This window comes from Platalea leucorodia (genome assembly GCF_965183815.1).
Source record: "Platalea leucorodia genome assembly, chromosome: Z".
Lineage (NCBI taxonomy): Eukaryota > Metazoa > Chordata > Aves > Pelecaniformes > Threskiornithidae > Platalea > Platalea leucorodia.
Window position 1 is genome coordinate 43131390 of NC_138858.1, and position 13582 is coordinate 43144971.

Here is a 13582-nt window from a genome sequence, read left to right on the forward strand (position 1 = left end):
GCCAGGAGAGGTGTCTCCCGATCGCAGCTACCCCCAGAAGGGTTGTCTGCAGGGGTGTGTGGTGTGAGTTTGGCACAGACCACATGCAACGCAAAACTTGGCAGCTACAGCAATATATTTCTGAGTCCTTTGCTCATTTTATTTTAATAACAAAGTGGCCAGACTATATAGAAATCATTGCTTGCATTGAGTTGAAAAGGCAGTGCTGACCTAAATAACGTGAAGCGTTGCCTTGTGATGTTACAACACCAGGCATTAGGAAATCATTGTATTTGGCTTGCAGTAATTATAGCTGTGTGTTTATATTTCTTGTCTCTCCCTGATATGTTTGCTGAAACCGTACCTGTTGATGCTGTATTTCTGTCCCACCTCTCTATTTGTTTTAAAAATACCAAACTGCAATTTATTTTAGCCCTCAAGGAAATGAATGTTTTGCTTTTCCTCCCCTCCTTCGAGAAGAGTTTCTTGCAGTGACCTGCAAATATTATTTTGTAATGAGCTTTGCTGTCCCATACTGCAAAATATGAGAGGAATTCAATGTCTGAATAATTTTAAAATAATCCCTCTAAAATCAATTACAGTAAACCTTGTGGGGTGAAAGAAACCCTTTTTCTGCCATTCCCTTGAAGTACGGTATCTTTCCAAGTGCCCTGTCAGGATGCATAATTGGCTTAGAGTAGCAAAGGCACCCTGCTTTCAGCATAAATGCAGCCTGTCCAGGGTCAGTTTAGTGCCTTTATAAAAAGCACTGTGTGCTCACCACCTGGGTAGCCTAAAAGCTTTATATCACACCGCAGGGTATTTGAAAGCAATTAAGTATTTAGCAGACCTTCTGTAGGACTCTTGCGTGCTTCATGGAGGTTTTCTGGTAACTGCGTTGCCTCCAGCCATGGCGAAGAGATGCCATTTTTGGACCCTTCTTCCTGCTGCAGGGGATGAGGAAGAGGAGGCATTTTTGTGTGGTGGTGTCTCTCTTCCCTGTTCTTTTTAGAGTATCTAGTATCAGACCGTGCAGGTTTTTCCCAGTTAATCTCTGCAAGTTGATGTCAAACGGTTTTTTTGATATCAAACGTTTCCTGTGCTGTAGTACCTCTCTGTTGTGCCTTTGGTCTCCGTGGGCCCTAAACCATTTTGCAAATACTGCTAATGACTGTAACAGGGAAGGCACTGGTCCTGCTAATACTGATAAACAAACTTAGCATTGCAAATAGCAATGACTTGGTTTATAATAATAAATTTAACTGAAGCTTCCCACCAAGTGGAGTAGGGCTGAAATGGGTACTAACAGCTGCAGTGATCAGAAGGTGACAGAGCTGCGGCTACTTAGTAGACAAATGTTTCATAATTGTTTGGGGCAGAAACAGGAAGAAGACTTTATTTGATTGAAGAAGGCTCTTTATGTTGACAACACACAACTCCAGAGATTGCTACAGTGCAATCACTGTAAAATTGCCTGTTTTACAAACAAAACATGTTACAGATTCTAATTATAAAAACAAAAATACGTGCTTTAATTTGACATACAGACAGAATTTCTCATACTATTTTTCTAAGCCTTAAAACTGCCAGGGATTCTCTCTGGAATACTAGTTATTCAGTACACACGACTGCTACTGTAGATGTAAAAAATAAAATATTTATAAGCGTATTTGATATTGTGTTCTGGCTCAAGATACGTGTCTGTCCAACATTGCACAGTGATGTATATGTAAACTGGTCTTAGGAAAAACATTTGTTCATATCCAGGATTGTTCTTGCCAATAGTGAGATTAAATCAAAACAAGCACCACTTATCTAATTTGCCATTTTCTTAAAAGTTTACTTAAAGTTTAAAAAGAATATGTTAATGTAATGATACGGTAGTGACAAAAGCCAACAAAAACAAAGAAGCAGACATCTGGAGGTGGCTGTTTCCCACACTGAAGAGGCAATTGAAGTAAAAGATGTAATGCTTAGCACTTGGTTCTATGCTGTATGACTAGTTTGCGCTGCTCTTTGAAAGCATAAACATGAACCCTCGTGAAACCTCTGGAGAAAAGCAAGTAAACATTCGCCTTGTGGCTGCAGAGAAAGAAACGCTAAGGTGGGTGATTAAGAAGAGATCAAATGAGCATGGGGGGGCGGAGGGAGAGAGGGATGTGGGAATAAATGCATGTTTCCTCTCTGCATCTACCTGACTAACTACTGTGCTTATTTTTATCCACATTTTACATATTCTCTGGAGAGAACTCTTTTACAACTCGCATGAAAAAAGAGGAAGAAAAGTTGTAGGCAGCAGGCTTGATTATGCTGTATAAAGATCAGGCTGCTAGTAGACCAATGCGTGCCTAGCGCCTGTATGCTAAAAGCTCTTTGCTTTCTATGTGGGGACACCAGAAGCAAGAAGCAAGGTGCAGGAAGGCGTTAATCCTCTGAACGTTAACGCTTTCCAAGATCATAGGTTACCATTGTCCACTGGTGTGTCAGAATTTGCCTCATGTTTCCTTTTCTCCTGTCGGCCATCTGGTGGTTCCTCGGAAATATTTGAAGAGCCATCGTTTAGTAGTTTACAAGGAAAGCCTTGAATAATTCACACAACAAATGATTAGGCAAGCACTTGTCTGTCTAACTGAATTATTCTGCATGTTTGCTGAAGCAGTAAAGCAGGAGAACTGCATTTCCTTCTCCGGAGGGTTTACAGGGGTAGTATTGACCCACCTAGTTATTGGGTTTCAGCCTTTTGTTGACACTGTTGTAAATGAAAGCAGCCTGGACAGGCACTGAGCAGCTGGGCTGGATAATTGTGAAGGATTCATGCTTGTTGCTGTTACCCCCAGTGTTTGTAGTGGGTTGTTTGCTTTGACTTTTGTTGAACTGTTGACAAAAGCATTAGATACAAATGGGAACAAATAAAGTGGTGAGATGCCAGGAGGGCTTGGCAGTAATGGTGGTTTTCATTCCAACTTAAATGGGGAATGTCGACACTTATCTGGATGGGAAATGGAAGGTGTGTTCAGCATTTGTGTGCTTCCCCCTCCCCTTTCCCTTCCTTTCCTTACTGCTAAATATGTTTTGGCAAACACAGGTGAATAAAAACAGCGGAGGCAATTTCACCATCGCCTTAACTCTTTGGCACCACGTTTTTGAAGCTCTTTCTGACTGTGGATGTCTTGCTGGGCAAATCCAGTTCCTGGCATGAAAGGATTAAGTATAAAAAGGGAAAGGGGGGGGGGGGGGAAGGGAAGAAAAGAAAAGGAGGGGGAGGTAGAAGGGGTAGAGTTGAGAAAAGAGAGGATTAAATAGAACAGTATACACTAAGTAGTATAGCCAGCAAAATTGAAGTCATTTACTGGAACGCTTTTAATTTAGTTTAAACAAAATACTCTTTTGTATATTCAAATGGGGAGTAGCTCAGCTGTTGTGAAGCCAGAAAATTAATGGTATTTTTAGTGAAATAGCAAAAGCATGTCAACAACATAGCTGTGGATGATAATGTTGGCATTTTATTCATGAGGAATTACCAATGCAGGTTACTGGACAACATAGTGTGACTGGAATGATTGGGCACAGGGGGGAAGCGGCTGTCCTTCTGTAAGATGATTTCATTTTGAATTTATTCTTTCAGGAAGAGAAGAAGGAGAGAGAAAGGAAACATTTAAAAATACATGTCTAAAATGCCTATCCTTGTGGTTTCTGGCTCCCAGAGACTAACCTTTTTACCTCTGTCTGACTCACTGTTTTGTCACTGCTTCTTTTTTTGCCAGCTGTCCTTTCTTTTCAAGTCTGTCTTGAGGGATGGCAGAGAATAGAGTCAGAGTTGCATTAGGATGTCTTTGCTGAAAAGGCAGTTTTGGCCCTGGAGGAGCTGCAAGTTTGTTCTAGCCATCTCTGGTTCTTGAGTTTTGTGCCTGAGTATTGTTTGCTTGGGACCCTTAATGCATTTAATGTGTTGTGAAATATGGTTACCTTGGCCAGTGATGGAGGAAGTTAGTGTATAATCTGGAAGGTTTTACCACTTGGCAGGAGAGGTGCTTCATATTTGTTATTCTGGCTATAGTTTTCTTGTAGCAATCAACCTCAGAGTGTTGTGCAGGTCAACGGGAAAGTGGCAAATAGAGTTCATATGGGTGAAGACACTACCGCGATGAAGGGAGACGACATGGTTTTGTATTGCTGTCTGAAGACATAGAAGGATATTCCTTGCCTCTGCTGTAGTGCGTGCCTCTGGTGGCATCTGAGGTGCGCCAAAGTTGTCATATGCAAGTATTTTTTGTTGCCTGCCTTCATGCAACTTGAAGTTGTCCTAAAACCGAACGCCATAGTAGCAAGGTAATCGTGGCATTTATGGACCCACTTTGAGCAATCATCCATGAGTGTTTTCTTTATTCCCCTTTGTTATGGTTGCCATATTGTTCCTAGTCTCTTCACAATAAGAAAAGAAGGGAAGCACAAAAAGGGATAAGAAATTGCCTTTTACTGCTGCCATTGCTAAGGTTTCTTGTAACATGCAGTGTGTTTGTTGTGCCAAACCACAGCCCTGTGGACGTCAGCAAGAAGCGTTTTGCCCAGATGTTAAATACTGTGGGATCAGGGCCTGAATTGGTTATTAATCCTACAAATATTAAAAGAAAGAGAAGAAATATCAAGCTATTTCCAGCAAACATGTACTGGGAGTGGTGTTACTGTAAATATCAGCTTGTGCATGATGAATCCCCAATTTTTTTTGTCTCCCTCTTTGGGGAATACCCTGAGTAATTCTACAGGGGGCTAAAGAAATTCTCATAGCAAATTTCAACCTTGAATGAAGGAAAAATGAGAAATCTCTGAAAAGTAGGGACTTAAAACCCAATCAAAAAATATAGTCCGTAATCATGTCTGCACGACATTTGGGAAATCCAGTTTTGGATCATCTAAATTGTGGGAGAATTTAGAAAAAATAACTTGTGAATGTTCTGCGGCATTGCCTGGATGCTTTTAAAAAGTGGTGTACTACATAGGCTGAGATTGGATTAGACTCACCCAAATTGCAAAGTGATTATGCATCATGGTGCAAGATTTTTTTTGCATAGTCTGGTGTCAGATAGTAAGAAAACGGAGTGCTAAACTGGCCAGATAGGAGTAAGAATGGAGATGGGAAAGAACATTCAGTAATACAGCACAGGAATCCGTAAAATAATGAAACAGAAGTATGTCAGAGAGATGATGCCCTAAATCAGTGATACACAACCTTCAGCACAGAAGGTCTTTACTGGCAACTTGCCATGAGCCAGTGGGCTGCACCTATTTTGCATATAATTTACATTGGATTTTAATCAGATAAGCACACACCCTGTTTGTTTTTCTTATTTATGGAGTGCTGTAAGTGCAAACACTGCATAGCACAAAGCAATAAAAGATTGTGTACTTGGTGGGTTATAGTAAAAGGAGTGATGATGGGAATACTGGCTCTGCGTTTTTGAAATCAGGGAGGTTTATCTGACATCTGGCTGTCTTTGAGAAGGCCTTACACATTGTGAAGTAGAAGTTTGAGTTTATTAGGCAGCTGAAGGTTTGGCTTTGTTCACATTTCAAATACATAAGGTTAATTTGAGAAAAATAGTTTCAAAGACAAGCTTGCAGATAGCACATTTCCTGGTTAATTCTGTTACCCATAGGTAATTTAAAAAACAACAACCACCAGCAGTATTTTCTTCCTGAAATTTTGTTCAGAGTATTAAGTTAGTTACCTCTCGGATGTAGTAGCTTTAGGTTCTTGTGAGTTTAGCTGATGACAATTTTACATATGATGCAGAAGTGTTTCCTCTTTTACATTTCCTATGTCGGTGTGATAAAGATTTATGCAAACTAAGAATGCGCTAAAGTTGTTATTTGCAGACGTATTAGTTTCTGGAGTTTAATATAGGCACTCTGTTATAGTAGTTGGATTGCTCTAATTGTCTAGTTGTGTTTTTGCTGCCACAAGGAAGACTGACTTCCGCCCCACACCCCATCCCTTATTTTTCCATTTCAGTCTAGGATATTTAATGGATCCATCTCTGTGATACTAGAGTACCTCCAAAACTTCAATACATTAATCCTCACAACAACCCTGCGAGGGAAAGAAATGCTCTCTAGGCTTCTGAAATTATCCCTATTTTATAGATAATGAACTGAGGCATGAAGAGGCTTAATTGACTTCACACGATCAGACAAAAGAGCAGGCTACTGAACCTAGATTTCCCAAATATAAGCACAGTTTTCCATTCTTCCCAGTTTTAGTTTTTTGCTCAAGCATCAGCATTAACCTTGTGATCTATTTTTACCTAATTCCTCCTTCTAAAACCTCTCAGTGGATTTGAGTCCCATTCATGGCAATTGCATGCATGCTTCTTTCTGGTGGTAGGTCGCGTGGGCTTGTTTGCTAGCTCAGTCCTTTTGGGCTAATTCCTGTTTCGGTTGAGTACCTAATCTCTGTATGTTTTTTCGGAAGAGAAGCTTTGGTTGAATTTTCATCCTTCCCTGGGGTTCAGTTACATTGCTCTTGTGTGTGGTATGGATCCTTCAATACGGCACGGGGTTGTAGATGTAGCAGAATCGGCGGGAGCCCACTGCGCTATTGGGAGGGTCACGGCACGGGGAGCACGCGTGCAATGTCCCCCCCAGGCTAACCAGCTGTCATGCAGCATACGTACACCATGCCACGAAGCACACCACCGAGACCCTGGGCTAATGCTAACCTGTCTTGGTAGCACACCACCCACCAGCGGTGTGACTCCAACAGCCCAGCACTGTGCCTGAGCTCTTCGCCATCGTGTTACCTCTGGCCTGGGGCCATGCTAGCAGGGCTCTGCTGCTTTCCATACGTGGAGCAAGATTGTTCAGCTGTGAATCAGGATTGTCGGCACAGTGCTCCGCTGCCAGATAGCAAGGTGCCCAGCGCGGGCTGCTGCACGGCTGGAGGACTGTCCCACGCTTCCTCCGGTGCTGCTGCGGAGGGAGCAGCCCCAGAGGTGGATATGGCAGTGTGATTTTTGTCAGTAGTGAAAGAGCCCTGTGGGGAGAGCGTGTAGGCAGGGAAGAAGGATTTCCATCTGCAGGCTGGAGCTCCGCTTACAATTGTGCCTGCTGTGAAAGAGCTTGTTAGACTTTCTCACTGTAAGGGCTCCATCTGGTGCTCTAGGTGTCTTTAAATGGAAATTTACGTTTACTGTCAGAACTAAAGTCTACTTACAATGAGTAGTCTGATGGTCTCACCAGTCACAACAAATGCTGAAAGCCTTTCCTTCACCTCCCACCCTGTAATACAAGGGACAGGGAAGGACAGTTGAAATGGAGAGGGATGGACTGGGCAGGTTCAGAATCTGTCCCCATCATACTAGGAAGCAGTAATGAAGACCCACTTTAAAATTCAAGATTTTTCTCTGTCTTAGGGCAAGATTTAGCTTATTACTGAGGGCAAGCAAGGTGGCACTGCAAGGAAACAGAGTCTGCTGTTGCTCAAGCAGCCCAGATGTTGGTTAGTAAACAGTGGTATGACTTACAACTCAGCCTCTTAAATTATAGCTAGAGACTTGCTGGCAGTGCGTTGTGTACTCGATGTAAGGTCCCCACTCACTCATCAGGACAAACGTGCCCAATGTTGATGTCAAATTTGAAGATGGTCTGTGCAGAGATCATCATAGTAGTCAAGCCTTGCATTAGGAAATATGTTGCTATCTATTCTGACTTCTGCCTTGAAAGTCATGGTCTTGGCAGCTACTAAGGAGAAGAAATGCACTGACAAATGGCTGCAATCTGGGATTTAATAACCCTTCCTAACTGAGAAATCCATTTTACAAGTTATCTCAAGCATTCTTTCCAGCTCCTTTTTTGCCTTCTCACCATTTAGCTGCTTCAGTCTCATCTGGATCAGTTTTTACAACTAAAATAATTCCTGACTGCATAAAATCAAGTTACTTGGTTAGGTGTCCATTGAAATATGGGTGTTGGTTTTTAACGTACTTCAAAGGAAGTCTAAAAATGCTTGTCTTTGCTGTTGCACTACCAAAGTGAATGGCGGCTAGAGGAAATTTTCCGTATTGAGGAAGCTTGGGGAGACTTTTCCTTGACTCTGTAACTCCTGGTTCTGTAGTGCTGCTTGGGCCTTTGATCTCCACACTCTTAATTGGCTCACAGGGAGGTTATTTACAGTCAAAAAGAAAAGTACCTTGAACTTGTCATTTTAATAAACTTGTTACTTGCCAGCTTCTCTAGAGGCATCCCAAATGCAAATAAACATCTTTCATTTTGTTTTATAAATAAATTTTAAAAATGGTTTCCTAGACAACCTTGATGAAATGTCAACTTCTTCTCAAATCTAAACCCACACCATAGGTATTGTTATCTCCATCCCTGCTGGGTAATTTGTACACTGCAATAGTTTGTTTGGAAACATGCCTGTTCTTTAAAATGTACCTAATGGTAGATTAGAGAACATAAGACTTTTTTTTTTTTTTTTTCTTTTTTGTCTCCTGTTTCCACCAGCTCGTTTCTAAGCCATTTGAAATAAAAAGCTTGTGCACGTATGGTATTTAAAAAACCTTTCACATTATGTTTTTAAAACAGATCAATTTCAGCATTAAAGTGTTAGGAATTCAGCCAAGGAAAATTCAACTCAGGATTGTATAGCTATAATGATAATGTATTATACCCATCTTCCTTGAAAATGATTGTAACAGTGGAGTTGAACCTAGTGAATTACATAATTTAGGAGTGTTTGCCAGAATGCTGTTTTAGGGGGATTACTATAGTCTTCCCTTAACAAAAGTAAAGGGAAAGATGGATTGTATTATGAAGTACTTAAATGAGAGAGAACAGTCTTTACAAATTATCTAAGATAACTCATTTGAATAGAACAGAAGGTCATGTGTGTGTATGCCAGTTATCACACTTAACTACTTGGCAGAGTATAGGGGGAGTACAAGAGGGAGATTTTTACTTTTCTTCTCCTCTGGCCTGAATTAAAAATGTATTGGCTGCTCATTGCTGACATCAAAATGTTTCCAGCTAGCCTGAAGTTAGCATTTGATTGTGCTTTTAACGTTTAAAAAATTAACAGCATGACCTGTCTAATATAAATTATGAAAGGCCCAGAAAAGTAAAAGCTACTGCTGCTTCTCTTGGCAAAGCTCTAGGATGTTCAGGAGTTGTGATGCATCTAAAAATCTGGCAGAAAGGACTGTGTGTTTTATTTTTTCAGTCTTCAAAGTAGGTGTACATATAATGTGCTATTATATACTGATGCAACTACTTTAAGGATGACTGCAGGATCTGTGTTCCCACCGCTCCTCCATCCATTCCACTTACCAGAGTCCTTGATTTGATGAACGAGACTTGGGACATTATTTTTTAAGGTCCAGATTCAGAATAGCGCACAGTAGGCATCTGAAGTTCAGCACATATGTACATTCCTCTGATTTCTTTATCTGCCTTGTGACTTACCTGAGATCAAAGTGTGTACCTCAAATCTGGCATCTGCTTGAGTGCTTTCCTGAATAGGAAATAGGATAATTTCCTGAACAGGGGTCTTGGGAACAGACTTAAGTGAGTGTAGATGAAATGAGGTAGATAAAATGGGCTTGGATATTATTTGGGCAGAGAGGTGAGTAGTACTGCTCAAAGATTTCTTTCTGGAAGATATTTTTCTAGACGGTTGAGAGAATGGTTTGCTTGAGAATCAGCATGAGCTGGAATTTGCAGATATTTAATAGCACCTGGCCATGTTTTATCCACCTGCCCAATTAAGAGACTGGTCAGATAATGAATTGAGTTTTCACTGGGCGCTTAGCAGTGGCTCTGGCTTCCTAAATCGTACAAGGTGCTAGAAAAGCGTAACATATATCAGATCTTCAGAAGCCACACCAGATCTGACAGGGGAAGAGATGAGCAAATTGCCAGTCCCTTAGTTAACACCTGAGAAAAACATGTGGACTTTTTTCTGCTGATTGAAGCAATTGGGATTGTGGAGTGAATGTTTCTATTGAATTTTAGGGTGCTTTTTGTAATCACGGTAGCCTCTTGAAAACTACTTCTTTTCCCATCACTTTTCTACTGGTCGAGTCAGGAACAAATAGGATTAAAAACAGGGGGAAGGGAGGGAATAAGTCAGAAAGTGTGGAAAGAGATCATCAGCTCTATCTGTGAAGTATTCAGTTAAAACAATAATTTGCTTTGTTTTCTTATCGTCTCCTAGGTCATCTCTGCAGGAAAACAACTATAAAATCCTTTAGAGACAAACAGGCAGAAGGAAAGAAAATGAAAGTGTTTTTCCCTGAAGGGTTGATACATATGGATAGATTGGAAGGGAACAGAAACATGAAAACTCAAAACTGATGCCTTTGCCATGAATACAACCTACGTTAGATGTAACCAAAACTAAAAATGTGGGGCACTCGGGCACAGTACCTGATTGAAAGCAGCCAAATGGAGTGTCTCATGGGACTGTCTTCAAACATGATCTCTGTGGTTTTAAAGTAACAAAAAATGGCTAATTAGTGCTAGGTTATATGCTTTTGGTCAGAATGAAGAATTAGATAGGGAATGTAAATCCCAGGACAAAGTTGTTAGGACCTGTCACATGAAAGCTGAATCCACTTAGCTATCCCTGGAGAAGGCAATGCTTAAAGCCTGATCATTACTACTTTAACATGGAAAATCTGGGGGGCGTAGGTATGTGTATTTTTTACCTCCTAACCTCTGTTGCTGGTACTGACGAGATTTTTATAACCCCCGTGGCTTGAGCCGCTGCAGGAAAGTGTTTGCATTCAGCTTGGCTCAGTGCCGTACAGTCCATTTCAATCACTGTGCAAAGTGAAAGGATAACAGTTTTACTGTGGTGCTCGGTCTGAAAAGAGGGCTCTAAGCAAAAGCCAGTTATTCTTCAGAGGGATTTTGTGATTCTTGCAGGTATTTTTTAACAAAGTGTAAAGCATACTGACACAGGCCTTTAATGGCTATCATAAAACATTCCCTCTTAAGTGTTTTCTTGCTATTCTGAAAACTAACCAAATTACCTTGTGTGTTCTGTTTAAATTCAGTCGCTATGAAAATGTAATTAGGGTTAATATTCTGGAGATACATTGGATGTTGGGAATTTTCTGTGCGTGTCTGTCATCAGCTTTTGAAGAATGCTCATGGAGCGCTGCTGCTTCTCCTTGCGTCATGGCATGCTGCTGAATCAAAGCCTGTAATGCAGGCTGGTGGTTAGCTTGCTCTCTCCCTTTCATGGTGGTGAGCCCACAATTAAATTGCTGCATTGAATGCTCCAGCTGGTTGAGCTTTTTCTCTTATCCTGTGATTGCATGCTCTCCCTCGCTCTTTTTCCTTAGTTAACTCCCAATACTCTACTCTCTGTTTCTGTTTCTAGTTTGCTAGAGCTGCTCAAGCTGTTTCAGGTCTGTGCTGAAGGAAATAGCGTGAAAGATCAGTAATTGGAACCCCAAATAAATATTTGAGGAGAGGAGAGCTGTAGTTCTGTGTTTCCTTGGCACTACTCTGTTCCTCAGATTTCTGAAGATTATTATATTTATCTTCAGTCCTTCTGAATCACTGTAACTCGGTGGCCTTTGACCCCTCTGTTTCAGTATGTCTGATTTTTGTTAAAGTAATGTTTAGGGGTTTGTATGCTGTGATGACCAACATGCAAGTTTGTTGCAGATTTTGGCATTTATTTTCTAAAATGCCAGCACCACAGTTTTCTCTGTCTGAAAGCATTTCCACGCTTATCCCATTGGTATCCGTGAGCACTTATCTTTTCTGGGATCATTAGGGACAGAATTCCTTTGCAGCCTGCATATGCCCTGAGGCTCATCCACTGTATTGCCTATACCAGTTGCAATTTGTGCCTTAACACCGTCCTGCAAATCTTTTCCCTCCATCCAAATTACTTGCTGTCGTGGTTTAACCCCAGCCAGCAACTAAGCACCACGCAGCCGCTCGCTCACTCCCCCCCAGTGGGATGGGGGAGAGAATCAGAAGGGTAAAAGGGAGGAAACTCGTGGGTTGAGATAAGAACAGTTTAATAATTGAAGTAAAATAAATTAGAACAGTTAAATAGGCAAAGCAAAAACCATGCACGCAAACAAAACAAAACAAGGAATTCATTCACTACTTCCCATGGGCAGGCAGGTGTTCAGCCATCCCCAGGAAAGCAGGGCTCCATCACGCGTAATGGTTACTTGGGAAGACAAACGCCATCGCGCCTAATGTCCCCCTCCCTCCTTCTTCTTCTTCTTCCCCCAGCTTATATATACTGAGCATGACGTCATATGGTGTGGAATAGCCCTTGGGCCAGTCTGGGCCAGCACTCCCCCTGGCTGTGCCCCCTCCCAGCTTCTTGTGCCCCCGGCAGAGCAGGGGAAGCTAAGAAGTCCTTGACCAGAGTGAGCGCCACTTAGCACCTATTTAGAGACAGCTTAGCACTACTTAGCAAGAACCAAAGCATCAGTGTATCATCGACATTGTTCTCATCCTAAACCCAAAACACAGCCCCATACCGGCTACCAAGACGAAAATTAACTCTATCCCAGCTGAAACCAGGACACTTGCTCTGCTGTGTGCCGAAGCATGTGGTCTTAGTTTGGGGTCTGTTCAAAGGGGAGGAGATTGAAGCGCTGGGCAGTGAATGGAGAATGGATCAGGTGAATTGCTCTGTGGGTTAAAGGGAAGGATGTTTGACAATGCCTGGGTTGTGTTACCATCAATTAAATTCAATATTTACGAGGTGGCAGATATGGACGAGAGCAGACTTCATGGTAAATGTAATCTGTGAACTTTGAAGCTTCTGTAAACCTACCAGAAATGTTTAACTCCTTTTCCTGCCCATCTGTTTCTTTTTCTTTTGTTCCCTGCTGAAACCAGCTCCTTTGTTCAAACTGGCTTGCTTACCAAAGGGTGCTTGTTATTCTTGCCACACTCCTTGATTTCACTACCTTCATGTGCCTGTGCTAAGATATACTTTAACCTAAACCTGTCTCTCCTTTTTTGCCTCACAGCTGTGCTCCTCTGCTGCTTCACTGCTTGTACTTAAGCTGCATCGGTTCTTCTCCCCATCCTTTGACCCTCACAGTGTCAGTGGTGATTAGGCCTTATGTGTGTTATGTCCCTCAGTCAGTGATTACTGGAGAAGATGTATTTTAAAGGATTTATTGCAAAAATCCATCTGTGAAAGGCTAGCCAGCAGCCCTCACCATTGCATTAAACACCTACTTTTCTTCCCGCCACCATGCACCTGTACACCAGGAGGGGCCATAGAAACAACAGCACATGCTGATAGGATTATATGTCAAAATTGCTAGGTGTCTCCAACTTTTGCTGTGTGGCCCGCTTAGCTTTTCCAGCAAATTGATAACTGTGTGTTGAAATACATGACTGGAATTAACGTGTACCACCGTTGTGGTTTATTGTTCATTTTGTCACCCATTTTATAACATCTAGAATTTGATGCGTTTAATTAGCTTAGATTAAGTATCGCAGTGGTACCACCAGGGCAAGCAGATCACCAGTGTAAACAGTTACACGGATATTTTTAAAGAAATTACATGCATATATCATGTACGTACATATCTATACTCCTATTCAGATAAAA

At 41.6% G+C, this 13582-nt stretch overlaps 1 protein-coding gene across 7 annotated transcripts in view; it reads left to right on the plus strand.

Moving 5' to 3' along the window:
- The window catches only part of LOC309602798 (transducin-like enhancer protein 4), a 99922-nt gene that overhangs the window by 65662 nt on the left and 20678 nt on the right, over positions 1–13582 (plus strand). The window lies entirely within an intron of this gene.